This window comes from Lutra lutra, chromosome X (genome assembly GCF_902655055.1).
Source record: "Lutra lutra chromosome X, mLutLut1.2, whole genome shotgun sequence".
Classification (NCBI taxonomy): domain Eukaryota; kingdom Metazoa; phylum Chordata; class Mammalia; order Carnivora; family Mustelidae; genus Lutra; species Lutra lutra.
The window spans coordinates 11975915-11995185 of NC_062296.1; the positions used below are offsets into that span (position 1 = coordinate 11975915).

The 19271-nt window shown below is 40.0% G+C and overlaps 1 long non-coding RNA gene and 1 pseudogene across 1 annotated transcript in view; one reads left to right on the forward strand and one right to left on the reverse strand.

Moving 5' to 3' along the window:
• Window positions 1-5049: 5049 nt before the first annotated feature.
• On the forward strand, window positions 5050-6007 carry LOC125092219 (cerebellar degeneration-related antigen 1-like; annotated as a pseudogene).
• A 5703-nt stretch (window positions 6008-11710) lies between these two features.
• The window catches only part of LOC125091987 (uncharacterized), a 54003-nt gene continuing 46442 nt past the window's right edge, over window positions 11711-19271 (reverse strand). Inside the window, exons 4-5 of the long non-coding RNA XR_007124806.1 lie at window positions 14580-14926; window positions 11711-12901 (exon numbers count right to left, since the gene is read on the reverse strand). This is a non-coding gene — a long non-coding RNA (uncharacterized LOC125091987). The remainder of the gene's footprint in view (window positions 12902-14579; window positions 14927-19271) is intronic.

Consider the following 19271-nt stretch of genomic DNA (forward strand, 5'->3'; position numbering starts at 1 on the left):
AATGCTGACAAATTAAAAAGAATGATCATTTCCAGCATTCGGGGGGGGGGGGGCGCAATTTAGCTCAAACACTTTGATCTAGCCATTATACTCTACAGTACCAGCCTGTAAAAATACTTCGCAATGAGCAAAAGATAGATGAAAAAGAACACCTTTTGTAGCATTATCTGTAATAGCAAACACACTGTTAACAATCTAAAAGATTTATCATGTGGAAAGAGTTGGGTAAATTATAGAGTCCACCTTACTATGGCATTTTACCAGCTGCTACAATGACTTTCTATTGAGCAGGGGGTGGGGAGGGCAGGTTATAGAATACTATGTATAGGATGGTTTCATTTTGTAAAACACACCAACGACACATGCACATAGAAAAAGAACTTGGGGGGTACCTGGGTGGCTCAGTGGGTTAAACCTCTGCCTTTGGCTCAGGTCATGATCTCAGGATTCTGGGATCGAGCCCCGCATCAGACTCTCTGCTGGGCAGGTAGCCTGCTTCCCCCTCTCTCTCTGCCTGCCTCTCTGACTACTTGTGATCTCTCTATCTGTCAAATAAATAAATAAAATCTTTTTAAAAAGAGAGAGAACTTGGAAGATACAAAGCAAACAATCATGGCTGTCTCTGGACAGTGGGACTGGGAGAGGGATACTTTCACTTGTTACTTTATATACTGCTGCACCTGTTACTTTTATAATAAGCATATACTACTTTTGTAACAACAAAAAGTAAGCTTATTGCATAATATTTGGATTAAAAAACAAGTATAAGAAAGTATAAAAATGATATGAAATCTCACTACACAAAGGCAATTGTTAACAACATGTCAACATCTTTTCAGTCCCTGTTACGCATGTTTAATGTATTTGAGATCTTACTCTATGTAATTTAGGGCTTGTTTTTCAATTACTATAATATTGTATTTTCTATTTTATAGAAAATTTAGAGAACAAAGAGCCACAAGAGAATAAAAAGCCCATGTACTCCACCCAAAGATAACTATGTAAGAAAATATGAAATTTGAGTGCTATGAATTATATTGCGAGTAATCCACACACACTGTCATAGATCACGCACACTGTCTCATTGATCTATATGTAGCCCGCTTTTATTTTTATCTATTAAATTATTTTTGTTAATTTTCATAATACTTACACAATTATTAAATAGCCAATCACATGCTTTAACTTATATAATGAATGCCCACCCACCCACTGAACCTGAGCACTAGAATACAGACAATAACTTCTATTCACTTCCCTGATCTTCTCCTATTCCAAGCCCCTTTCCTAAGCCCCAGTGACCATTATCCTGAATTTTTTATTCTCCTTTGCTTTTTAATAAAATATTTTAATCCCAAATATATATGTACACCTAAATAATACAACATTTAGCTTTACTTGTTTTTGAATAATATAGAAATGATATCCTATTATATGTAGTCTTCTGGGACTTGATACTTTAATTAACATTATAGAAATACAATCAACCCAGATTATGTCTAGCAGTAGGTCATTCATTTCACGGCTGTATAACGTTACAGTGTGTAAATCAACCACAATTTAGTCATTTTCCTTTTCAGATTTTTACTACTAACATGTTAGTGTCACTCTTCTGGTCATTTTTCTGAGGACATTTATACAGTTTCCTTTCTAAAAATTTGAATATTATACATACTTTCATGTGACCTTTTCCTCCCCCTACTGAGATCTTGTGAACATAGTCCCATTTCGGTAAACATTCTTCTGTGGTGTAAACTTAAATGGCTGCATAGTATTCCATCATACAGTTACCACAAAGTTTTATTTAACCTTCCCCAATTGTTGGATGTCTGGATTGCTTATAATTTTTGTTTTTGCTCTGATAAGCATTACGATGTACATATCCCTTGACTCAGCAACTCTCCTTTAAGAGCTTCTCCTAAGTAATAGCTGACCAAATTTGCACCCAGTCATGGCCAGGGTGGAACAGACGACACGGTTTGTGCTCTTGTCAACTTGTGTAGTGTATGTGCTCATCACCGCAATTTTTAGAAGACAAAAAAAAAAAAAAAAAAAAAAAAAAAAAAAAAAAAAAAAAAAAACCAGAAAGAACCCAATGTCTACTAAAGGAAATAAGTAAGTTATGTATTAAAATCAGAATGTAGACTCACAGCTACTGACATGGAAAGATGTTTACAATTTATTGTTAAGTGGAAATAATGGGTTAAATGGCAGTATGATTTCATTTTGTAAAAGAGAATAAACATGCCTCTGAAGGAGGGTGGAAACACATACACCAAAAACTTTATAGCAGTTATCTCTAAGTAATGAGTTTATTTGAGATTTTTAACTTTTTCACTTTGCTTGCTTTTATTTTGAAGTATTTTCAACAGTAAAACTTGAATACATGTGTAATAAGATGAATAAATAATGAACTTTCTATGCACAATCATTTTTCCTGAATATACTTTCACACTGTGAAATATACTGAATAAATTTTTCCTGAATATACTTTCACACTGTAACAACTTTGGAAGAAAAAAAAGGGAACACCAAGAAGTAAACAAAAATCACACATAATCTTACCCACCTAGAGATAATTAGGTTCACAATCTCTAATGTGTTTATTTCTAGTCATTTGTCTCTGATTATATATATTTAAGATAATTGCAATCACACTTTATATAATCTTGTACACTGATTTTTCACTTAACATTACATAATATCAACATACCATAAATATTTTAATGAAAGAATATTCCAGCACATGGAAATGGCACATTTACTTAATCATGCCCATAAAGTTAGACCCCTAGGTTTTTCTGTTTTTCACTATACCAAATAACTATGTGAGGAACATCTTTGTGCATGAATTATCCACATTTTAGATGATTTCCTTGAACATATTCATTGAGGTGAAAATACTAAGTTAAAGAGTACCAACGTTTTTATATCCCTTGATATATAGTGCCCAAACCATACTTACTATGTATTTTAAGGCAGCATGGAGTAATAGGGGAAAAAAAGAAGTCAAGATACCTGGATCTCACGCCCATCTTTAGTACTTGCTGTCTAACCAGATTAGGTAAAACTGATATAAAAACATCCATCTTAATAATCAAATAAAAAAATAAATCCTTCACTCACCATAAATGTTACTTCCTCAGGAATGCTTTCCTTCACTTTCTAGATGAAAGTGAAGGAAACATGCTCTTGCAACAACTGATAAATAATTGTTCAATTATTTGTACACTGTCAGTTCCCTAGGTGATCTTAAGCTCCTTTGAAATATGCCTGGCCCACAGCTGGTGCTCAATAAATATTTATTGAATGAATTAATGAATGAATGAGTAGATAAATGATGGATGAAATGACAGCACTTTGCAAAATAAGTGACTAGATATTTGGAAGGTATTTCAATTTTAATAATAATTATTATTATGATTCATTTGTATTACTATGTAGATGATTCCAAATCTTTAGAGATTCCTTGTCTAACCATAATTTCATTATGTAGCTTTAATGTTTGTCAAGCCAGCTTTAATGTTTGTCATGGTAGCCATGTTGCTGGAAGCACCTGGTAGGAGCTGAGATTTGGGAGAACCAAGTAGTTAGTTCTCCAGGTCAGCAAGCTGAGAGTCAGGGAGTTGTAGTTACCATTAGTTGAATGCAAAGCAGTGGTCAGGAATCTAAGAGGTCAGTGATATTTGAAGAAACAGGTGAATCCTAGAGGTCAGAAACAAACTAATGGTAAATGGTCTAGATAATAAGGTGCAAAGTTGAGAATGGTCAGTGATAAGGGATGAAAGTAGATGGGAGAGTCAAATTCCAAGCATCAGTACTCAGAGCATAGAGCTGTGAATATGATTCTAAAGCAAATGGTACTTGAACTCAGTGCTTCTGTAATTATTTCTTCCTTATATTATATTATTTCTGCCCAAATGGTATTAGGAAGTATTTGTGTCTAGTTCCATATATATGGCAAGGAAATAATAGTAGCTAGTTGAGGAATGAGATCTGTGAATACAAATAGGTTCTGATAGTGAGAGGATGAAGTAAGACCATTTGTAAATAAGATCTGATAATAGTTTGCACATAAAATAGGAGCAATCATGCTTTGGATCCCATAATTCTCAACTTGACTTTCAACAGCAGATATTATAGCACAGTGGTTAGGATCATGGACTCTGGCCAACAGGCTAGCTGGGTTCAGTAGGCTACCCAGCTCTATCATTTATTAGCTGTGTCCTTTGGACAAATTACTTCCCTTCTGTGTGTTAGTTTCATCATCTGTAAAACGGGGATAATATTACCTACACCTCAATGGGTTCTTGTGAAGATTAAATGAGGTGATGCGCATAAAGACCTTAGAACAGTGCCTGGACGTAGCAAATGCTATGTTAAGTATTGTTATTATTATTGTTGTTGTTATTATTAACCAGTCTCATAAGACCAAACAAAAATTGGCAGTATAAGAAATGGACAAATACACTGAATTAACATACTCTATCTAAAATAATAAACAGTCTCTAAACAGGAGTTTTTTTCATTAAAATAAGAATTTCATTTGCACCTAATCATAGTTGACTATATAAAAACTATAAGCATTAGCAAAGTAGCAAAATTTATCACAGTAATCCCAGCGATGTGTTTATTTTATAGAAGATGTTTTATGAACACTATCTTTAAAAGCTGTAAATAAATACACATTTCCTAGTAGCAAAAAACACTATTAAGCTGCAATACAGTTGATCCATAGAATCTGGTCTATAAGAAGGAAAGCCTTATTAAATTTTCTGAAGCTAATTCTACTGGAAGTAGGATTATTTGTGTTGGAAGACCTGTCTGTGGAAAAATCTGAACATGGAAAGGCTCGGACTTGGGAAGACTCCTTTTAAAAAGGTCTGGACCTGGGGAATGGTCAGGAAGACCTGGACTATGGAACATGTTAGAATACCTGGATATTGTAGACGCTGGAAGACCTGAATGTTAGAAGACCGGTATCCTGGAGACGTTGGAAGACGTGGATATTGAGCCCGCTGTTGGAAGACTGGGTAGTTGTCGGAAGACATGGGGATGCCGGAAGACGAGCAGATTCTGGAAGACGCAGGGATGCCGGAAGACGCAGAGGTGCCGGAAGATTCAGGGATGCCGGAAGACTCAGAGATGCCAGAAGACACAGAGATGCCGGAAGATGCAGAGATGCCGGAAGATGCAGAGATGCTGGAAGGCGAGCAGATGCTGGAAGCCCTGGAGATGCTGGAAGCCCTGGAAATGTAGGAAGACAAGGATTTTCTGGAAGACGTGGCTTAGTTGGAAGACGTGGATGTTCTGGAAGACGTGGATTTTCCGGAAGACGTAAATTTGTTGGAAGACGTAGGTAGGCTGGAAGACATGAATTTGATGGAAGACACACAGCTTTGTTGGAAGACAAGGATTTGCTGGAAGACGTGGATTCTGGAAGCCATGGATTTTCAGGAAGACACGGATTTTCTGGAAGACTTGGAGGTCATTGGAAGACATGGATTTCCTGGAAGACATGTTCTTTTTCTGGAAGACGTGGATTTTCAGGAAGACCCGAATTGTCCGGAAGACCTGGATTTTTTGGTGGAAGACGTAGATTTGCTGGAAGACCTGGAGGTTACTGGAAGACATGGATTTTCCGGAAGACGTGGATCTCTAGGAAGACGTATATTTGTTGGAAGACCTGGATTTAGTGGAAGACATAAATTTTCTGGAAGACGTGGCTTTATTGGAAGACCTGGATATATTTAGTGGAAGACATAAATTTTGTCTGGAAGACATGGACTGACTGGAAGACTGGATTTGGTGGAAGACATGGATTGACTGGAAGACCTGGATTTTTCCGGAAGATATGGATTTGACGGAAGACATAGATTTTTCTGGAAGACATGGACGGAGTGGAAGACCTGGATTTCTTTCTGGAAGACATCAATTGACTGGAAGACCTGGATTTTTCTGGAAGACATAAGTTAGCTGGAAGACTTGGATTTGGTGGAAGACATAGTTTTTTCTGGAAGACGTGGATTGGCTGGAAGACCTTGAAATTGCTGGAAGACGTGGATTGTCTGGAAGACCTTGAAAACATTGGAAGACATAGATTTTCTGGAAGACGTGGATTTTCCTGGAAGATACAGATGTTGTGGAAGATCTATAATTACTGGAAGACATGGATTATCTGGAAGACATGAATTTTCTGGAAGACTAGGATTAGCTGGAAGACCTTGATGCTGTTGGAAGACTTGGAATTTGTTGGAAGACTTGGGAGTTGCTGGAAGACCTGGAGTTGTTGGAAGACCTTGACACTGGCGCCATTGGAAACCCTGGACATTGGAGACATTGGAAGCACAGGATGTTGGAGATATTGGAATCCTTGGATTTTGTGGACATTGGTTATTCTGGATACTGGAGACTTTGGAGACCCTGAACGTTGGAATTCATGGGTATGGGAAACCCTGACTACTAGAGACATTATAATTCCTGTACCTTGGAGGCCCTAAACATTGGAAGATATAGACAATAGAAGATATAGACATTTAGAGACCCTAAAATTGGAAGTCCTGGATATTAGGAGACATTTGGAAAACATGGGTATTGACACATTCTTGTTGAGACATAGAATTTAGAAGCTGTAATTTTCATGATGCTGGAAGTCACAGATTTTGGCAGCCCTAGACAGGAGATTTGGATTAAGATGTCAGGATGTTAAAAAACCTAGTCATTCAGACACTGGGGATGTTGGAACACTTCAACATTAGAAGACCAGGTTCTTGGAGATATTGAAAGACTTGGATGGTGGAACTGGTGATAATGAGACACTATAAAACCAGAATTTAGGAGACACAGAAGGTTGTATGACCGAATGATGTAAGCACTGGAATATATTAGAAGAGCTGGTCTTGGACTCAATGAAACACGTGGACTCTAGAAGACCTGTATATAGGAGACACTGGAAGATTGGAAACATAGAAAAATCAGAACTTAGAACTCTGGACCCAGAAAGACAAGACCTGGATCTTGAAGACTGTTGGAGAAAGCAGAGGACCTAGACTTTTAATTTCCCTGATATTGAGAGGATTAGAAAACCCACATTGGAGATGCTTCAGGCCAGAGAATGGAAGACATGGGTTAGTTGTTAACATTTAGAAGATCTGGCAATTGGAGATGTTGGAAGCTATGGTGCTCAGAAAACCTGATGTCAGAGACACTAAAGAATTGAAAGTCCTAATCTTAGAGATGTTAGAAGGACATGTTGACAGATACTGGCAATGTTGAAAGACTTTCACATTAGGACCTGATACGACATTTAAAGAACTATCAGAAGGCTACTCTAATAGTCTTTATGACTATGACATCTCTTTCCCTAACAATCAAAACACAGAGAAAGGACATTTTAAGAAGGCAACAAAGAGGAAGCAGGAAAATCAAGTAAAAGCAGGTAGTTTGAATGGGTTAGAACCTATTTTCATGGTCTCTGTGAACTAGCTTTCTAGGTCCATACTGTTTGACAGGAGGGAAATGATGAGTTATCAAAGAATAAGCAATATCAAGGTTTGGAAACTACTTGGCTTTAGATAGGAGTCAGCAACTGTTTTCTACAAATAGTAAGTTTTTAAAGGCCATGTGGTTTCTATTGCAACTACTCAACTCTGTCATTATAGTGTAGCCATAAAACAAGTGTTTATGGTTGCTTTGCAATAATAGTTTATTTAAAAAAAAAAGTTGGACCAGATTTTAATCAAGGGCCCTAGTTTTCCAAGCCCAACTCTTTATGCCAAATCTAGGGTATAGTAAGTATATTAAGTACATTCCAGGCTAGCATTCACATGCAAAAGAATGGACAGAGTACTTTGTAACCTGATGGTTCATAAACATACTATGTATGTGCTAATGCTCAGGACATGAGACTAGCAAGAACCTAAGAATGGAGTTTCGGTCTCCACTTACTTGTTTCAGGGAGCTAACAAGGATATTTGTCTTCGGAGCCAAAATTAAATGGGTAGCATCCAGGACCCCAGGCAAGAGGGGCTAGGGTTCCAGGGGTTGCGGGCAGATAACCTAATTTGGTAGACTGGAAGCTTAAAAAGAAAATTAAAGAAGAAAGTCATTTTTACAGACTGGGACTATCCTTCCAGGACTAAGCACCACTCAACCCAAAGAGAAGGAGTCTCCAGCGCAGGGCAGACAAGAAGTAGTAAAGCCCTCACTCTATCTCCCATGTGCTTCTCATTAGGGCACTCCTCATACCACTGCCAAGTAATCAGGAGCCCACTCGGTTTGTAATGATGGAGGAGAAAAGGAAACAGACTACAGCTTTGTATTCTCATCTCAGGCACTCTGGCTTCAGGTAAGAAGTCTAAATTCTGTTCATACCCACCAGAGCTTAAGTGACAAACTTAGGAGATCAGGATTGAGTGGCAGGCTGAAGATCCTTAGTGTTTAGTCAGATAGGGCTGAGGAAGACACAAACTATCACATATATCGTATGAAAGAGAACACTGACAGACAAACCCAGTTCCAGTACCCTGGGTCTGGGTCGTGATTTAAAGGTGAAGTAGTGGAATATACAGACAATGGGCAGTCACTGAGACTATATACACTAGGGCATCAAAGACTCCCAGTTAAGACAGTAAAAGGGTTGGGATATGAGTCAGGAGGCCACCATGATAATCCAGGTGAAGTGGTAATGGGGCCTGGAAATAAGGCAGTGACAGCTCTGTTGCTCAACAGATCCAGCACTGGGATTATGAGGAATACTCATCATTCTGAAAAGAATGACTTTAAACTTCCTCAATGCTATCAGAATACATGAAATAACCAAGATGTTCAGATGCTAGTTAGGAGGAATTGTCCTCACCAAGTAACACTACGTGGATATCCAATTTTCTCTCAAAAGCAGCTAAGCTAATAACTCGGTGGTTTAAGCAAAGTAGGTTCTGCATAGTTTTATCTTTAGCTACTATTAACACAGTGTGACTTCATTATCTCAAAAGTAGACCCAAGTGGACGGATTATTCTCTAGAGAACAGGAATACAACCATGTGAAAAAAGTCATTAAAAGTAACCACTATATAAATAAATATCATGCAATGATAACTACATTCTAAATAAGTGATATAAATGAAGCTGCAAGTCAGAGAGTAACACAGGGACAAAGGAAGTACTGTTTCAGGTCTCTTTCACAAGCAAGAAAAATACTGAAAATCAATTTTTATTCCTTCTCTCTTCTTAAAACCATTCATGCATACCATTTTTGAGAGGAATTAGATAAAATACCAAAATATTAAAATTTTGCAAAGACAGGAGTAAACTATCATATTTAGCTCTATAATGCTTATAATAACAGTAACAATAATGGTGATGATAATCATAATAATATGTAATAGCAACAATTTATTGAGCGCTTGCTATGTGCCAGGCACTGTATTAAGCATTTCTTGTAATCTCATAGCAATCTAACAATGCAGGTATTTTGACCCCATTTTACAGATTAGAAACTCAAGTCTGAAATGGTTAAGAAGCATGCCCACCATCACATAGTTGGTAGCTGGCAGGGACAAGATTGAAGGCAGGTCTGACTCCACAGCCTAGGCCCTGGGCTGACTTGTCACACCCCGATAGCCCAAGGGTTATGGTGCCAGGACTAAGCACCACTCATCCAAAGAGAGGGAGTCCCCCCCCACCCAGGGCAGACAAGAAGCCAGTGGCAAAGCCCCCCTTACCTAAGTCCCATGTTCTTCTCAGTATGGCCCTCATCACACCACTGCCAACTGACCAAGAGCCAACTCTGAGTGTTTGCAAAAGTAGGTTAATTGTATCACTGGCTTTACATAGTAATGTAAGAGGAAGTGCGATGTCTCAAGCACAACTAGATTCCTATTTAACTCCTCAACATTCATTGTTCATGTTAATGAAATGTACTGTTTTGCCTTTATTTGATGTTATGGCTCCAAGAACATATATACTCTGATCATACCACAATTTATTTCTGGATTCTTAAGCATAGAGCACTGACATCAAGACCATTAAAAGGTAACTCTATGTAAAGTTCAGTGATCAATTATTCCATAGCACAAACATGGTTCACACACCCCTTTAGACTACACACACTCTCGAAGCCCTTTATTAGCATTCAGGTGGCAGCAGCTCTGAAATCCAAATGTGTGCATTTGCAAATGTGTGCAGAACCTCCTCTGCATTTTGAACTTAAAAGATCTTAAACAAACAAAAGGTTCTTTTTAAATGTAAAACCGGTTTTTTAATATTCTCTACAAAGTTCAGCAACTTGGGCTGCTCTTTCTCCCCACCTCCTTTTCCATTCTTTTCTTTTTGCCAGTGGTTAAGTATGTCTGTAAAGAAGAAAACTGCTAGGCACTTTGTAACACTGAACCCAAGAGTTTACCTGAACCATTTGATTCCACCCAAATTGTGTATAAAATCTTCTAAAAGAAATTTCAGCTTGTCAATTTCGGGGACTATTCTTAATTTGAAAAAGGAAAAAAAGAAACACCCAGTTACATGCACTTCTATTTCTACCACTTTGCCCATACCACCTTTCAAATTCACCTGTAAGTTCTGCTGATTTGTTAAATTCAGCCATGTTGAAATGTTCTGGCTTTTATCCTCATCAATGATAGTCTTAGATTATTTTAACTGGGTATTACCTTAAACAAGAATTAGATTTATCTCAGTAATGTATTTCAAATGGCCTGGTCCCTAGACAAAAGTTTGTATCTATCAAGTCAAAGTCTAGGCATCCCTATGACAACTAAATCCATACAGTAGTCAGTTTCCCATTGTATTATTTTATATTAATGGTTCCCAGTTGATGCTCTCCAACTTAAATTTGATTTCTCTAATTCTAGTCAAATTAAGAGAAAAAATTCCAAGGCAGTAATCTCAATGAATGGTAAAATTTATCAGGAAACTATATTCTCTAAAGGCATATGGAACCATTGATAAAACTGGTAAAATAATCATTGACTTAAAACTATTTACCTCTAGATATGATTAAGAATACACCAATTATCCATGGAACCTTGGAACAGCAACCCTGACACAGAATTCTCTCTGCTTTGGTTTATGAAAACAATAGATACAACATGTTAAGGTGTTTTCCTCATAATATCTATTATTTTCCCCAAGCCCTGTAACTCAGAAGAAAAAGAACAATTACTACAAATAAACTCATAGGAGGTCCCCTCTGTCTTTCCTTTCAGGAAATTGATGTTATGTTTGTATCTTTTTTTTTCTATGCCTAACTCTCTTTTCTGGAAGGGACTAAACCATGGTCAAACTTGAACCAGAAGCCACCATTTTTAAAACATCAAGAACACAGTGCAGCAACACTACTACTTACCTTGGTCTCTATGAAAGGGCTCAGGTACACTCAAAGTCAGTCAAGAAAATTGAAGCAGCTTTCTCTCAAGGTAACAACGTCAGAGATAGAGGGACCTTGGAGACCAAGTGGTCCTAATCTCTCATTTGATGGGTAAGGAAATAGTAGGGTGGTTTGAATAAGACCATCCATTGAGCTAGTGGTAGAGCCAAAATTTGGAATAAAGTTTCCCTAGATCCTGGGCCCACCACCATTTGCATTGTATTTTCTATTACAATTCAGTTTAGACTTAGAGCAGCAGTTAGCAGCCATGGCTGTATAAAAAAAAACAGTTGAGGAGCTTTCAAAATTTACAGATGCTGACCCCATCCCTGATTCAGCACATCTAGGGGCAGGTCCCAGAACTCTGTATTTTTCAAAGCTCCCTAACATGATCTGGATGCGCTGAGAACTGCTATGGCTTAGAGCAGGCATGTAGGCTTCTCTGGCACTGTGGGGGGTGGGGTTCTCTAGAACCACAGCACCTGAAAACGAGTTTTCAAGTCTCATCTGCCTCTTTTGAACCTATTGAGGAATATCTGTCATCTCAACTGTAACTATGCGAGCAAGCCCTTTTAACTTTTGTATTTTTTTCCCCTTTCCTCTGCTCACTTCAAACTCAAGTATAGCTAGGCTATCATTCAGACCTCCAGGCTGGGGGTGGGGGGGAATTACTGGATTTCCACCACCCTCAGGGAAGAAGAAGTTTCAGTCAGAACCCCTTTCCCGGAGGATATTCAGATGTTCAGATTCCTGGAAAGACCAGATATGAGAACAGAGATCAATGGAAATGAACTCTAGCAGCTTCTACTCCTCGATTAGATGCCAGAGTAAATGCAGGAGTCCATTGTCATTGCACTGCCCTTCGGGACTGACCCATAGCTACCTCATACAACCGCTGCAAAGCAAGTTCACTGATACCAAACCAGGTAAAGGGCAAGGGTCTGGATTCTTTCTGCTGAAAGAGCAAGTTAGGCTTAAACAGAATTAAAATAAATTTCAGGATTGAGAGTACAAAATCAGATTGTGCAACCAAGTAGAGTAACTCCCCTCCCTAGGTATGAGAGTTGAGTTCCTGAAATCCTCGCTGTAGAGGAATTTCTGTTGGAGGGACTCATGAGCTTTTGGGGAAAACTGGGGGCAGGGAAGGGAGTATTAGGACAACCCAGACCACTGGTTTGTTCACTCAAATAAAACACAAAGTAAACTGAAGCTTGTTGGTATTTTCCTAATTTTGCATCAGCAATCGTGATTAGTGGGCAATTAATTTCTATTTCTCTCTGATCTCAAGGTGAACACAAGCATGCGTCAATACAAATGCCGGTCATCACAGCAGATATGGGAAAAGAAGCAAGACACTTGGGTTTTGTCTGGAGATAAGCCCTTCTGCGCTGCTTTCATCTTCTGGCACATGGATCAGCACGTCATCAGAACTGTCGGAGTCTGCATCTCAGTGTGTGGCCTTTCTGCCTGCTGGTGGAACGGGTTTGAATGACAAGGACTGAAGGTCCAGCCTCTTCTCCCCTGTTGAAGCAAACAGAGAGAAAAGATTTACTGGCTTTTATTTGAAGCTTTCTTATTACTGCTTTATAGGGTTGTGGGTAATCATTTAAAAATCTTGCCTGTAGGTCAATAAATACTCTGTCGAAGGATGTCTTTCCTCCGAACCATTACAGCCATTGGATTTGCAGAGTGGCTGCTTCAGCATTCTTCAAGTTCTGGATGTTAACCTACGCTGACCTCTTTTATCAATTTTTGATATGATCACATCTCTGAAAAATTTCTCAACTGTCTTCTGAGGGTGAGAATCCAACAGTTCAGCAAAATGTCACTTCATTCGAGGTCTTCAAATCCTCAACCTCCCAAATGTTTCCCGGATGCATTTTCGATTTCTTCTACCACTGGAAGAAAACTTCCAGAGTCCATGACAACTTCGTTCTTAAGTTTCCGCCAGGTTCCCTTAGGGGGTGATCGTGTTAATTCTCCCACCGGTTTTTCTACTATCGTTAAAGCATTACGAATGGAGAAGTTTTGCCCAGCTATTTTCACAGTAAGTTCTGGGGACCCTGTCATCAGGTCTACGAGGTAATCAAATAGACACCGAGTACAGTACATGCTGAACAATTTTTAGCACTCCCAGAGGCACTGGGTGAAGGAGTGGAGTCATACTGGGGGGCGTGGAAATGACTGGAACATGAGGATCAGCATTTACTATCATGCTTTTGTCAGTGGAAACAGTGTCTGGAATCAGCAATACTTTGAGTTCATGGTTTTCTCAGTTTAAATATTGTTTAACCTTGGGAACAAAGCGCTTCAAAAACCAGTCCAACAAAGAGTTCTTAGTGACCCACATTCTATGGTTTCCTTCCATGTGAACAGGAAAGTGTGTTTAGCATTCTCTTTGAAGAGGGCAGGAATTTTGGAATCTGTGAAGCAACATGGATTTAATCAGAGAGTCAACAGAAGCACTGGAACAAAACAGAACTTTAAGCTGTTTTCTTCAGCTGGTCTTTCCCTCATCTTTTGCAATGGATGTGCACGTAGGCACGCACTTCTGGCACGGGGCCAGCTCATGGGCACTGAAGACGTGGCCATTTTCCTCAGTCGGTTTCTTCCGGTACTCAGGCAGCTTCATGACTGGCTTCCTCTGCCAGCCATTTCTTGTCACACAGACCATGGCGTTTCTCGAACCTATCCAACCTACCCATTACTTGCCATGACTGCTACAGTGTTTTGTCCAGATCAAAATTTAAACTAGCATTTTTCTGACGCTCACTAGCCAATGACGCCTACAGGAGGAGGCCCCATTCGGCTCTCTCTGTGTTAGAAGCCAGCCATGCCCAACTTTTTCCATTGTCTCTGTTTTGACATTTCAAGCTATGTAAGATTTTCCTCAATGAGTCTGGTGTGCGCCTCCATACACTGGCCCTAATAGCTTCCTCATTTTTCTTTACTGTGCAAATTAGAGATGTATTAATACCCCCCAAAATGCCCTACAGAGGTCTTGGTTTCACCATTATCAAGCATTTCAAGAACTTTCGTTTTGTTTGCTATAGATAGCACTCTTCTTGCCCTCGTTGCTCTGCTTGCATTTCTATCATCTGTATTCTTGCTTTGCTGCTTGAACGCCATTCTTAACCAAATTACACAAATTTACAAGTATTGAAAGTTTTTAGATCACTGAGCAGGAAATGACACTAACCTGTGACATATACGAAGCCAAGGACAACACTCACAAGACAAATAAGAAAAGCAAAACAGCTTTTGGATCACAACACATGCGTGTGTGATCAATGGCCGCAGAGGGAAGGACAGGCAGAAGACCAAGGGCAGAAGCAAGCAACCCCAGTGTTGGTCTTGTCCAATGAGATCATCAGCAAGATGACATGATGGTGACTTGAACCTGCATATTGTTCCAAAACTCTCAAAGGTACACACTAGGTCAACTCAAAGTTTGTATGAGATTGACTTGCAGTTGCGACGTGACCATGGAACTCAGGAGTTAAGGTCAGGCCACCGGGCTGAGCCGAGAAGGACAAATATCACCATCTAGGAGAAAGCAGACACAAAAATAGGAAATGAAGTACGGAACAGAGGCAGACTGCCTGAGTAGCTTTTACCTTAGCGAGGAAACAGAAATTTGGAAGAATAATCACATATGCCAAATTGTCCTTACAAAGGCTGTACCAATTTGTATGCTTGCTAACGGTGGGTAAGAGTCCTCTTCTCCCGTATGTTCACCAACATGAAATATTACCAATCTTCATAATTTGTGCCAAACAGAAGGTGAATAACAAGGTAGCTCATTTTTGTGTTAATTTTCATTTCTTTAATCGCCTTTCCATATGGTGAGTCATTCCTATTTCTTCATCTTTAAATTGTCTGTTTATATCCTTTGCCCACTTTAAAATGTTTTTCTTGCTGATTTGTAGGCACTATTAGCATATGCAGGAAGTCTTATTTTTAACTCTATGTTGCAAATGTTTTGTCTGAGCTTGTCATTTACTTTTTAACTTTGTCTTTTGCCATCAAGATGGTTCAAATATTTATGTAGTCAAATGTTTCATGCCTTGCTTTGAAAAGGCTTCTCCTCCCTAAGATGATAAAAATATGTTCATGTACTTTCTTTCATTGTTTTTACAGCTCTGTGGTGTTAATTCAAGGTATGGAGGAAAGGATGGACTACTCAGTGAATAGTGTTGGAATAAATGACGGTCCATCGACAAGAATGTCAGAAGGCCTCTCCCAATGGCATTTCCCCTCTGTACTAGAGACAGGGACTCTGGTAGAGTCAGAGCCCCAAGATGACCAAGTTGGAGGCTCAATTCGATTCTGGTTGATGGCCCAGTGTTCTCCGGAGATCAGTATAGCTTGAGGAGGGGAGTGTTTCCAAATGAATCATTAATTACTATACATTTTGCTGGCTTAAGTTCTGTTCTGCTACCAATCTATAGTCCTGTCTTATATCAACTGAGGGACAGTTGATATAAGTCCCAGTTCTCAGATCTCTGAGCTTCCGATAATGGCTTCACTACTAATGAACAGTTACTCACAGTTCTGGCACAACTGGAGAAACTTGGATATGAGGAGGCTGCTGGATGAGAATAGGTGATGACTGCTGACTCTATAGGTACAATCACAGAACCATGGTAAGATTGGCAAATACTTTTTTGGGGGGAGGGGGAGAGCTGAAGCAAATACACATATAACTAGTTACAATTATTTTATGAAAAAAGGTTAACAATTGTTCGTTCCAGGTGGTTCGGAGGTAGGCATGCATTTCAAAATCTCCCTTCTCTGGAGATCTGAACATTCTCATAATAAAAAGTGTGTGTATGTGTGTGCAAGCACACGTGTGCATGAGGTAATAATCTCATATCTCTTGGGTCCATGTTGGGCACTAGCACATAGGTGTCAATGGCTTTTCAGGTTAAATACAAGATTCAAAATTACAACAACAGAACACCCTCTCCCTCTGCCCCGTCCCCACACGTGCGTGCGTGCACTCTCTCTCAAATAAATAAATAAATAAAGTCTTTTTAAAAAGAGATGGAGATGTATGAAAGGAAATAAGGAGCAAACAAGAGCATAAAAACAGATGACCCAGGGCAGGCCGAATGACTATGTTTAACCAAATCCCTGGTTCATTCAACCGACTTTCAAATGATGGAATGTACCTTCTACCCACAACATTCACTTTGGGTCAGAGCTTCACCTTGTGTTCTCTGCCCTTGCTAAGGATATGTCACCTTTGTTAAGATGCTGGCACCCAGCCAATGTGAAGAGTAAAGCCCCTGAAATAAACATCCCGTTACTTTTCAGTTCTGCTAACTGTACAGAGACTGGAAGCTGTGCACATTCCTTCGCAAGGTATGATTCCCAAGGACATTTATCTCAAGGGCTGAGGGTGTCACATCCTTCCTCTAGTCCTTGTGCTGTCTCAAGAAGAAATAGAGCCTAGCTGACAGAGCTTTGAGTTAAAGCTCACACAGCTCCAGTGCCCAAAAGGGCAGGAAGATCTCAGGATGTTTTTTTCTGTTGGTGGCATTTCAACATGGAAGAACAAGGACTTTCTCGACAGGCCACACCCTGTGAGGACTTGTCTGGACAACCCGGAGTGAGTTCATTGCAGCCTCCGCTGTGAAAGGACCTTTGGTCTCAAGGGGTTTGCTGTCATACAAGCTGTGTGGAGCTATTTGTCTCCCCCTTCACAAAGCGTAAAACACACACACTCAAGTGGCAAGCTCAAAAAGTAAAGACCATTTGAATTATTTAACATTTTGGAGAACAGGGCAAGTGAGTGGGAAGGAAGTGGAGGCAGAGGCAGGAAATGCCGGGAAAAATGAGATGAGGACGAAAGACAGGGTAGCTGAAGTAGACAGTAAAACACAAAGCTGGAAAGTCTGTTGAGAGAAATCACAGAAGGCCTCAGATGGCAGATTTCCTTGGTGAGATGGAGTCATGTTTAACTGTCCTCATATTAATGAAAGGGTTTTTTGCAATAAATAAAACATTTAGGGGCGCCTGGGTGGCTCAGTGGGTTAAAGCCTCTGCTTTCGGCTCAGGTCACGATCTCAGGGTCCTGAGATCGAGCCCCGCATCGGGCTCTCTGCTCGGCGGGAAGCCTGCTTCCCCCTCTCTCTGCCTATCTCTCTGCCTACTTGTGATCTGTCTCTCTCTCTGTCAAATAAATAAATACAATCTTTAAAAATAAATAATTTACAAAGATGTTTAGGATAAAGCAGATCTGTTCTTCCTTGTTACTAGGTCTCGGCACACACATTCCTAGGAGAAAAAGTCCTATTTGTGTCCTAAATAATTTAGGTATATCATGCTGACATTTATTGTCACATTGCTATTTTGTTCTTGCTATTTTAATGTTTGATAACTACAGTTACAAAACATCTTCTTTCCTTCCATGGTTCGATGGGTCATTAATCAAATAGACAACCACAAGTTTTTAATAATAATGTATTTTTCACATTAATATTTCATGGAAAATCATGCATATTTCTTACTGGATCCAAATATTTTTTATAGCTCTGAATATTCTCTCCGCCCCCAAAAGTCAAAAGGATTCTATGCAGCGACAGTGCCCTCTGCTGGCTACAGAGTGGAACAGCTACACCAGGACAGGGAAGGAATGCAACCACCTAGGTGGTCAGCCATGCACCCTGCGGGACAAGGCTCCAGAAGTCCACATTTCCTCAGTTCCCTCCCCTTTTGTACTAAGAATGTTGACTCAATACCTCCTTGAGGTAAGCAAACTCGTCTCAAATGGCCAGGAATTGGGTAAGTGATCCGGCAAATTCCCTGGTCTTTTGAGGAACTGGACACACCCAAAGCTTCCAAAGATTTTTTTTTTTTTTTAAAGAAAAGGCACATACATTTGAACAATAGTTCCTGATCTCCTTAATGTGCTCTTCCTCTTTACCTCATTTTCACTGCCCTGTGTCAGACAAGAGGGAGGAACCCTTTAAGGAATCCAGCTGCCAGTCCTAATGGCCTTCCACATCCCAACTTGAAATATAACTAGGCCACCTCCTCAGCCGGGCCAGATGTGCCCTTTGTCTCTGTCTTAGCCACGAGGACAACAAACACCACAAGGTCAGCATAAAACGGTTCTAGGGGATAATGACAACTGAAAGCCACTTTGAGCCAGTGCCCCACCCTGGCTGTGGGTGAGAGCTGAATGAGGTATAATAAAGGGCAGATGCACTGTAAATCACGGAGCATCGTCCTCATTAAACATGCCCGTATCATTGCAAATTCAGACTGAATTACAATACCAGGAAATGCTTGTGGCCGGCTAGAGAGGAACAAGGTGTCCCCAAGCACAGAAGGCTCCCTCTTTCTGCAAAATAATTTCCCCAGTCCTTCCCTGCTGCTTGTGGTTCCTTTACCATGTTGATATTCATCCCAATTCTGAATGGGTTCCTAAGCCCATTAAGGGAGCACAGCTTCCTCTTGTGCCTTACTTCTGTGGGGTTTTGCTGCTCCCAATGCAGAGCTTTGCAACCTGGGGCTCTTGCAAAAGCTCTTACCTTCAGTCTCCTCCCAACTCCATACTGTTCTAATGGCCTCAGTGAGCCAAGCACGGGGCTTGCTCCCGGAGGCACAGAGGGGCGAAGCAGCAGTGTCTCCTTCCTGCCGCCCAGCCAGGGAGTTATGCACACGATAAAAACCCAACTCACTGCACACAAAGAGCCAATGTGAAGTAGGACAGAGGTCCAGGCCTTGGGAGCAGAGGGAGAGGAGGGAATCACTTTGGAGTTGATTTGCAGAGCCCGGAATTAGGATGAGGCCAGTGTGGCTAAGTGGTGTCACATCAGGGTCACATCGTGTCTTTATTTCACATTCTCATGTTCTGTCCATCATGGGATTTTTCTCCATT